The sequence below is a fragment of the Bufo gargarizans genome, chromosome 4 (assembly GCF_014858855.1).
Source record: "Bufo gargarizans isolate SCDJY-AF-19 chromosome 4, ASM1485885v1, whole genome shotgun sequence".
Classification (NCBI taxonomy): Eukaryota; Metazoa; Chordata; class Amphibia; order Anura; family Bufonidae; genus Bufo; species Bufo gargarizans.
In genome coordinates this window covers 300256886-300264897 of record NC_058083.1, presented here as the reverse complement: position 1 = coordinate 300264897, position 8012 = coordinate 300256886, and positions in this window count along the sequence as shown.

The window sequence follows — 8012 nt, the reverse complement described above, 5'->3', positions numbered from 1 at the left end:
TTCCAAGTACCTTACATGAGTTTATAACTTGTTTTGTCTGGGGAGCAATAATTAGGAGAAACAAAATGGCCGCTGTTCCATTAGTACAAACAAAACCTGTCCTAATCACACAGGAGGAGGGGTTACTTCACAACACTAAGGGCTCTTTCACACTTGCGTTGTCCGGATCCGGCGTGTACTCCATTTGCCGGAATTACACACCGGATCCAGAAAAACGCAAGTGAACTGAAAGCATTTGAAGTCGGATCCGTCTTCAAAATGCGTTCAGTGTTACTATGGCAGCCAGGACGCTATTGAAGTCCTGGTTGCCATAGTAGTAGTGGGGAGCGGGGGAGCAGTATACTTACCGTCCGTGCGGCTCCCAGGGCGCTCCAGAATGACGTCAGAGCGCCCCATGCGCATGGATGACGTGCCATGCAATCACGTCATCCATGCGCGTGGGGCGCCCTGACGTCACTCTGGAGCGCCCCGGGAGCCGCACGGATGGCAAGTATACTGCTCCCCTGCTCCCCACTACACTTTACCATGGCTGCCAGGACTTTAGCTTCCTGGCAGCCATGGTAACCATTCAGAAAAAGCTAAACGTCGGATCTGGCAATGCGCCGAAACAACGTTTAGCCTAAGGCCGGATCCGGATAAATGCCTTTCAATGGGCATTAATTACGGATCCGGCCTTGCGGCAAGTGTTCAGGATTTTTGGCCGGAGCAAAAAGCGCAGCATGTTGCGTTATTTTCTCCGGCCAAAAAACGTTCCGGTCCTGAACTGAAGACATCCTGATGCATCCTGAACGGATTTCTCTCCATTCAGAATGCATTAGGATAATCCTGATCAGTATTCTTCCGGCATAGAGCCCCGACGACGGAACTCTATGCCGGAAGAAAAGAACGCAGGTGTGAAAGAGCCCTTAGATAAAGAGCTGCCTCATCCTCCCCTCTGCTCTACCTTTCGGGGATTATGATCCAGAATACAGACGATAGCATCTTCAGCTGAATCTCTGTAAGAATTAAGTTCATGAGCAGATGTGGCTAATGAGCAGCAGCACTTGTATGCAGTCTCCATTACCACAGCCCTGCATAACCACAGTCTGTCCTGTCCATCCTCTCTGTACTTCATGTCTCCTCATGAACTCCATTCCCACAGAGAATCAGCTGAAGTTCATATTCAACTGTATTCAGGATGCATCTGTGCACTGGACGTTTGGTGAAGATATCGGGGTGAGCTGGCTCTCTCTCCTTATTTTCTGAAGTATAGCAAAAATCCCAAACTGGTCACCGGTATACATGAGGAAGTGTATAATATTTTAGGCAAGCAAATTCAAAAGAATCATATGGATAATTATAGCCCATATAGTTGGAGAACCTTCAATCAGTCTCGCCAAAGATGTAGGAGAGAGCCATTAAAATGGCTGAAAAGAGTCACTTCACATCAACTTGACGTAAGTACAACTCCATGTGATAAAAGAATCTACCCTTTATACTGACACAGGAAAAAATTGATAACAAACGGAGCCAGCATTTGACAAGAAAATGACTCATCAGTTTTGCAGAATGCCATTGCTACCTAAACTGCTTGCATTAGTATCAGTGGGTTTGGTGATATTTCCGTGCTCTGCCATATACAGTCCTGAATTTATACTATACACAGGTTTTATCACCAATCAAGGGTGAAGCATAAATGTTATCTACATAATTATTCATCATCTTTGTAAATACATTGAATTACTTTAGTGCTGCTGTACTGTCATAAGTTATACCATACCATATAGCCCAGAGCAACATTTACATTTCTTTAGGTTTCAGAACTGAAATCTGTGATTCCTTGCTGGTTCAATGTCTCTAAAGAGTTTTCTCTTTTGTATTTGTAAAGAGTTTGTATTTTGTTTTCGGGCAAGTACAAAGCAGTATACAGTAATCTCAACAGGCAAGTACTATCAACAAGCAAATAGTAACAATTTGAATAGTTCAAAAAATACAATAAAAACATCTATCTTATGTATTAGGCCTCATGCACACGACCGTTGTGTGCATCCGTGGCCGTTGTGCCGTTTTCCGGTTTTTTTTCGCGGACCCATTGACTTTCAATAGGTCCATGGAAAAATCTGAAAATGCACCGTTTGGCAGCCGCATCCGTGATCCGTTTTTCCTGGCCGTGAAAAAAATATGACCTGTCCTATTTTTTTCACGGCCAACGGTTCACGGACCCATTCAAGTCAATGGGTCCGTGAAAAATCACGGATGCACACAAGATTGGCATCCGTGTCCGTGATCCGTGTCCGTTTTTTCCTATCATTTCAATGGCAAACTTGACTTAGATTTTTTTTTCATTTTTCATGTCCGTGGATCCTCCAAAAAACAAGGAAGACCCACGGACGAAAAAACGGTCACGGATCACGGACCTACGGACCCCGTTTTTGCGGACCTTAAAAAAAAAACGGTGTGCATGAGGCCTTAATGTATATATACAGTGCCTTGAAAAAGTATTAATACCCCTTCAACTTTACCACATTTTTTTTCACATCCCACAAACTTAAAGGGGTTTTTCAACCCCTACAATGACCCCCCCAATGCCCGGGCCCCTCATATACATTATACTTACCTGCTCCTCGGCACCCAAATTGCTCCGGATCCATGTGCGGCCGCTGCTGCATCTCCCCGATCAAAACATCCGGCGACAGAGCTGAGCAACCGTGAAGCACGCCGTGAAGGGAACCTGTGCAGGGATCTGGGGCAATGTGGGTGACGGGGAGCAGGTAAGTATAATGTATATGAAAGGCCCAGGCATTAGGGGGAACATTGTAGGGGCTGGATAACCACTTTAAAGAGACTCTGTCAGCATGATCAACCCTATTAAACCAGGCATACTGCTTGGTACGTCTTATCAAGCTAATTAAAACAATGGGGAGATTAATCAAACTAGTGTAAAGTAGAACTGGCTTAGTTGCCCATAGCAACCAATCAGATTCCACCTTTCATTACCAATAGCTCTATTGGAAAATAAAAGGTGGAATCTGATTGGTTGCTATGGGCAACTAAGCCAGTTCTACTTTACACCAGTTTGATTAATCTCCCCCAATATCTTTCTTTTGTCTGTGTGAGATAAATGGTTTGTCTACGCTCAGAAAGCTAAATATTACTGGTGTCTTTATAATCATATATTGTGCTTGTGAGTAAAGCAGTCATATGTTTTATGTTTGTAATCATAAAAACCCACTGTTCCTAATGTGGTAAAACTGTAGTATACAATGTATATGATATGTATATTCATGCTGATGTCTAGCCCTATCAATCAAGGAGAGGGGGGATTGTGCAGAGCAGTGCTCCAAGGATTCAGCCCTGCTTCCTGGTGCTTGAACTTGCTTATTTGAAGAAAAACACAGATATCTCTGCAACTATTTATCATACAAACAAAAAAAGGTATTGTTTCAATCAGCATGATGAGCACTACTAGGCAGTATGCATGATTTAAGAGGGTTGATCATACTGACAGATCCTCTTTAAATGTATTTTGTCATTTTATGTGATAGACCAACAAAAAGTAGCAAGTATGTGTGGAGAGAAAAGAAAATTATATTATGTTTAATAAAAAAAAAAAATATGTGGCATGCATTTGTATTTACCGGTAGTCCCCGGTTACTTCTAAAGTAACTATACAGGCATGTAGTGCGGCGCCCAGGGACCCCCCTGCACTTACCTGGGCGCCTCTCCGTTCTCCCGTTATTGCCTCCGGTATCTTTACAGTTAGGCTCCACCCAGGGGAACCTGCCGTCGGCTCATTCTCCGATGCTGTAGCGCTGGCCAATCACAGCGCTCAGCTCATAGCCTGAGAGAGAAAAAAGCCTCTCAGGCTATGAGCTGAGTGCTGTGATTGGCCAGCGCTGCAGCATGGGAGAAGGAGGCGCCGGCAGGTTCCCCTGGGTGGAGCCTAACTGTGAAGATACTGGAGGCAATTACGGGAGAACGGAACGGCGCCCAGGTATAACAGTAAGTGCAGGGGGATCCCTGGGCGCCGCTCTACATGCCTGTATAGTTACTTTAGAAGTTTTATTCTGGTGAAAGGTCCTCTTTAAATAAAATCCAGTGTGATCAGTTGCCTTCAGAAGTCACCTAATTAGTAAATAGAGTTCACCTACAGCCAGGTCCATAAATATTGGGACACCAATACAATTCTAACGTTTTTGGCTCTATACACCACCACAATGAATTTGAAATGAAACGAACAAGATGTGCATTAACTGCAGACTGTCAGGTTTAATTTGAGGGTATTTACATCCAAATCAGATGAACAGTGTAGAAAGTACAACAATTTTCATATGTGCCTCCCACTTGTTAAGGGACCAAAAGTAATGGGACAATTGGCTTCTCAGCTGTTACAGGGCCAGGTGTGTGATTTTCCCTTATTATCCCAATTACAATGAGCAGATAAAAGGTCCAGAGTTAATTTCAAGTGTGCTATTTGCATTTGGAATCTTTCAAATCTCAAGATGACAGCTGTCAAATCTCAAGATGAGATCCAAAGAGCTGTCACTATCAGTGAAGCCATCATTAGGCTGAAAAAACAAAACAAACCCATCAGAGAGATAGCAAAAACATTAGGCGTGGCCAAAACAACTGTTTGGAACATTCTTAAAAAGAAGGAGCTCAGCAACACCGAAAGACCACGGGAAACAACTGTGGTGGATTACCGAAGAATTATTTCCCTGGTAAATAAAATACCCTTCGCAACAGTTGGCCAGATCAAGGACACTCTCCAGGAGGTAGGTGTATGTGTGTCAAAGTCAACAATCAAGAGAAGACGTCACCAGAGTGAATACAGAGGGTTCACCACAATATGTAAAACATTTGTGGGCCTCAAAAACAGGAAGGCCATATTAGAGTTTGCCAAACGACATCTAAAAAAGCCTTCACAGTTCTGGAACAACATCCTATTGACAGATGAGACCAAGATCAACTTGTACCAGAGTGATGGGAAGAGAAGTGTATGGAGAAGGAAAGGAACTGCTCATGATCCTAAGCATCAGTGAAGCATGGTGGTGGTAGTGGCATGGCGTGGGCATGTATGGCTGCTAATGGAACTGGTTCTCTTGTATTTATTGATGATGTGACTGCTGACAAAAGTAGCAGGATAAATTCTGAAGTGTTTCGGGCAATATTATCTGCTCATATTCAGCCAAATGCTTCAGAACTCATTGGACGGCGCTTCACAGTGCAGTTTCAATTTAAATCCATTGTGGTGGTGTATAGAGCCAAAAATGTTAGAATTGTGTCGATGTCCCAATATTTATGGGCCTGACTGTATGTGTAATTTATCATCAGTATAAATACAACTGTTCTGTGAAGGTCTTAGAGGTTTTCTAGAGAACATTAGTGATCAAACAGCATTATAAAAAACAAGGAACACACCAGACAGGTCAGGGATAAAGTTGTGGAGAAATGTAAAGCAGGGTTAGCTTAAAAAAATATCCTAAGCTCTGAACATCTCACAGAGCACTGTTCAATCCATCATCTAAAAATGGAAGGAGTATGACACAACTGCAAACCCACCAAGAAATGGCTCAAGGAGAACACTAATTAGAGAAGCAGCCAAGAGACCCATGTTTACTCTGGAGGAGCTGCAGAGATCCATAGTTACGGTGAGGAATCTGTCAACAGGACAACTATTAGTCATATACTCCACAAGTCTGGCCATTATGGAAGAGTGACAAGAAGAATTTTTGAAAGCAACTCATAAGAAGTCTCGTTTGCAGTTTGCCACAAGCCATATTGGGGACACAGCAGAATATACAATCAGTGATACAGTCCTAACCTCAGTATCTGAGGAAAGGGATTTAGGGGTCATTATTTCAGAATACTTAAAGATAGGCAGACAATGTCATAGAGCAGCAGGAAATGCTCGCAGAATTCTTGGGTGTATAGAGAGAGGCATTACCAGTAGAAAGAGGTAGGTGCTCATGTCGCTCTACAGAGCACTAGTGAGACCTCATTTGGAGTATTGTGTTCAGTACTGGAGACCACATCTCCAGAAGGATATTGATACTTTGGAGAGAGTTCAGAGAAGAACTACTAAACTAGTACATGGATTGCAGGATAAAACCTACCAGGAAAGATTAAAGGACCATAAAGAGGACCTTTCACCGATCCTGACATTGTGAACTAAGTATACAGACATGGAGAGCGGCGCCTGGGGATCTCACTGCACTTAATATTTTCCCTGGGCGCCGCTCCGTTCTCCCGCTATGCCCCCCGGTATCTTCGTTCACTAAGTTATAGTAGGCGGAGTCTGCCCTTGTTCTGCCATAGAGCTGGCCAAACGCAGAGCTCACAGCCTGGGAGAAAATAACCTCCCAGGCTGTGAGCTCTGCGCTGGGATTGGCCAGCGCTACAGCAGAACAAGGGCAGACTCCGCCTACTATAACTTAGTGACTGAAATCTCCGCCTACTATAACTTACTGAATGAAGATACCTGAGGGCATAGCAGGAGAACGGAGCGGCGCCCAGGGATAATAGTAAGTGCAGTGAGATCCCCGGGCGCCACTCTCCATGTCTGTATACTTAGTTCACAATGTCAGGATCGGTGAAAGGTCCTCTTTAACATGTATAGCTTGGAAGAAAGACGAGACAGAGGGGCTATGATAGAAACTTTTAAATACATAAAGGGAATCAACAAGGTAAAAGAGGAGAGAATATTTAAAAGAAGAAAAACTGCTACAAGAGGACATAGTTTTAAATTAGAGGGGCAAAGGTTTAAAAGTAATATCAGGAAGTTTTACTTTACTGAGAGAGTAGTGGATGCATGGAATAGCCTTCCTGCAGAAGTGGTAGCTGCAAATACAGTGGAGGAGTTTAAGCATGCATGGGATAGGCATAAGGCCATCCTTCATATAAGATAGGGCCAGGGGCTATTCATAGTATTCAGTATATTGGGCAGACTAGATGGGCCAAATGGTTCTTATCTGCCGACACATTCTATGTTTCTACTGTATGTTTCTATTCCCTGGCATAATCCAGAGTCAGACTACAGAGAGAGGTTGCAGCATCCTGCAGAAGCAGAGAATCCATTTAAGTCTGTTAGTAAAGCAGAGCCAAAGATAAACCAATGTAGCAGTTGAGATTGTTTGCCTGCCAGACTTAATGCTAAAGCCTGCTGGAACCAAGATAAAGTCTGTAAACCGTTTGGAGAAATGTTTATGCAAAGTAAAGCTGCCGTTGAACTTCATCACAAGATTTATTCAAATCTCTCAATTGTTCACCCTATTTGTCTGCTTCAGAGCCAACGCCTGTTGTTCCAGCGTATCCAGGTAGGAGCACCGTAACATGTGCATAAAACATTAAGGGACATTATAGGTATATCACTTGGCCATTCCTACACCTGGGTACCAACACCATTTCTTAAAGGGACTCCGTCCCATTGTTGCTTCATTGCAACTGGCTTCACAAAACACTTATCTCATCTTAAAGGGACCCCTTGCGGACCGCTGTTGTTGCATTGGTTGAAAGTCCCTAGTGACAATGACAATGGACACAGGACATTCCTTCTCTGACTCCATTAATGTAATATTTAGAGGCATGATGCACATGGCTGCAGCTGCTAATGGTGATGGTGGATCGCTGCGGTCCCCTCCCTGTGAGACATGGCTTTTGATACCCTGTATCAGACTAAAGGGGTCAATGTAAGCTAAAATGCAATTTAAGTACACATTGCTATGGGCAACGGCAGCAGAATTGGTGCGTGGCTCCTTTAAGAGTCGCTGCAACTGCTCAATTTTGGGGAGTATTATGCTCTGGCAGGCAGATGATAGCCCCTAACAGTCTTTTGCAAGCTTGTTTTCCCCAGTATTACTCAGTCAGACCTCTGGACATTGCTTCTCAGTATCCAGGGAAGAAGGAACTGTATTTTCCCTTTTCCAAGATGGCCACCGCTTCACTTCCTGTATGGGTGCAGTCGATTTCTTTGTCCTCCTGGGAACTTTTACTGAGCACTTTAGTTCCTTCTGCTGCAAGAATGGTTCCTCTAT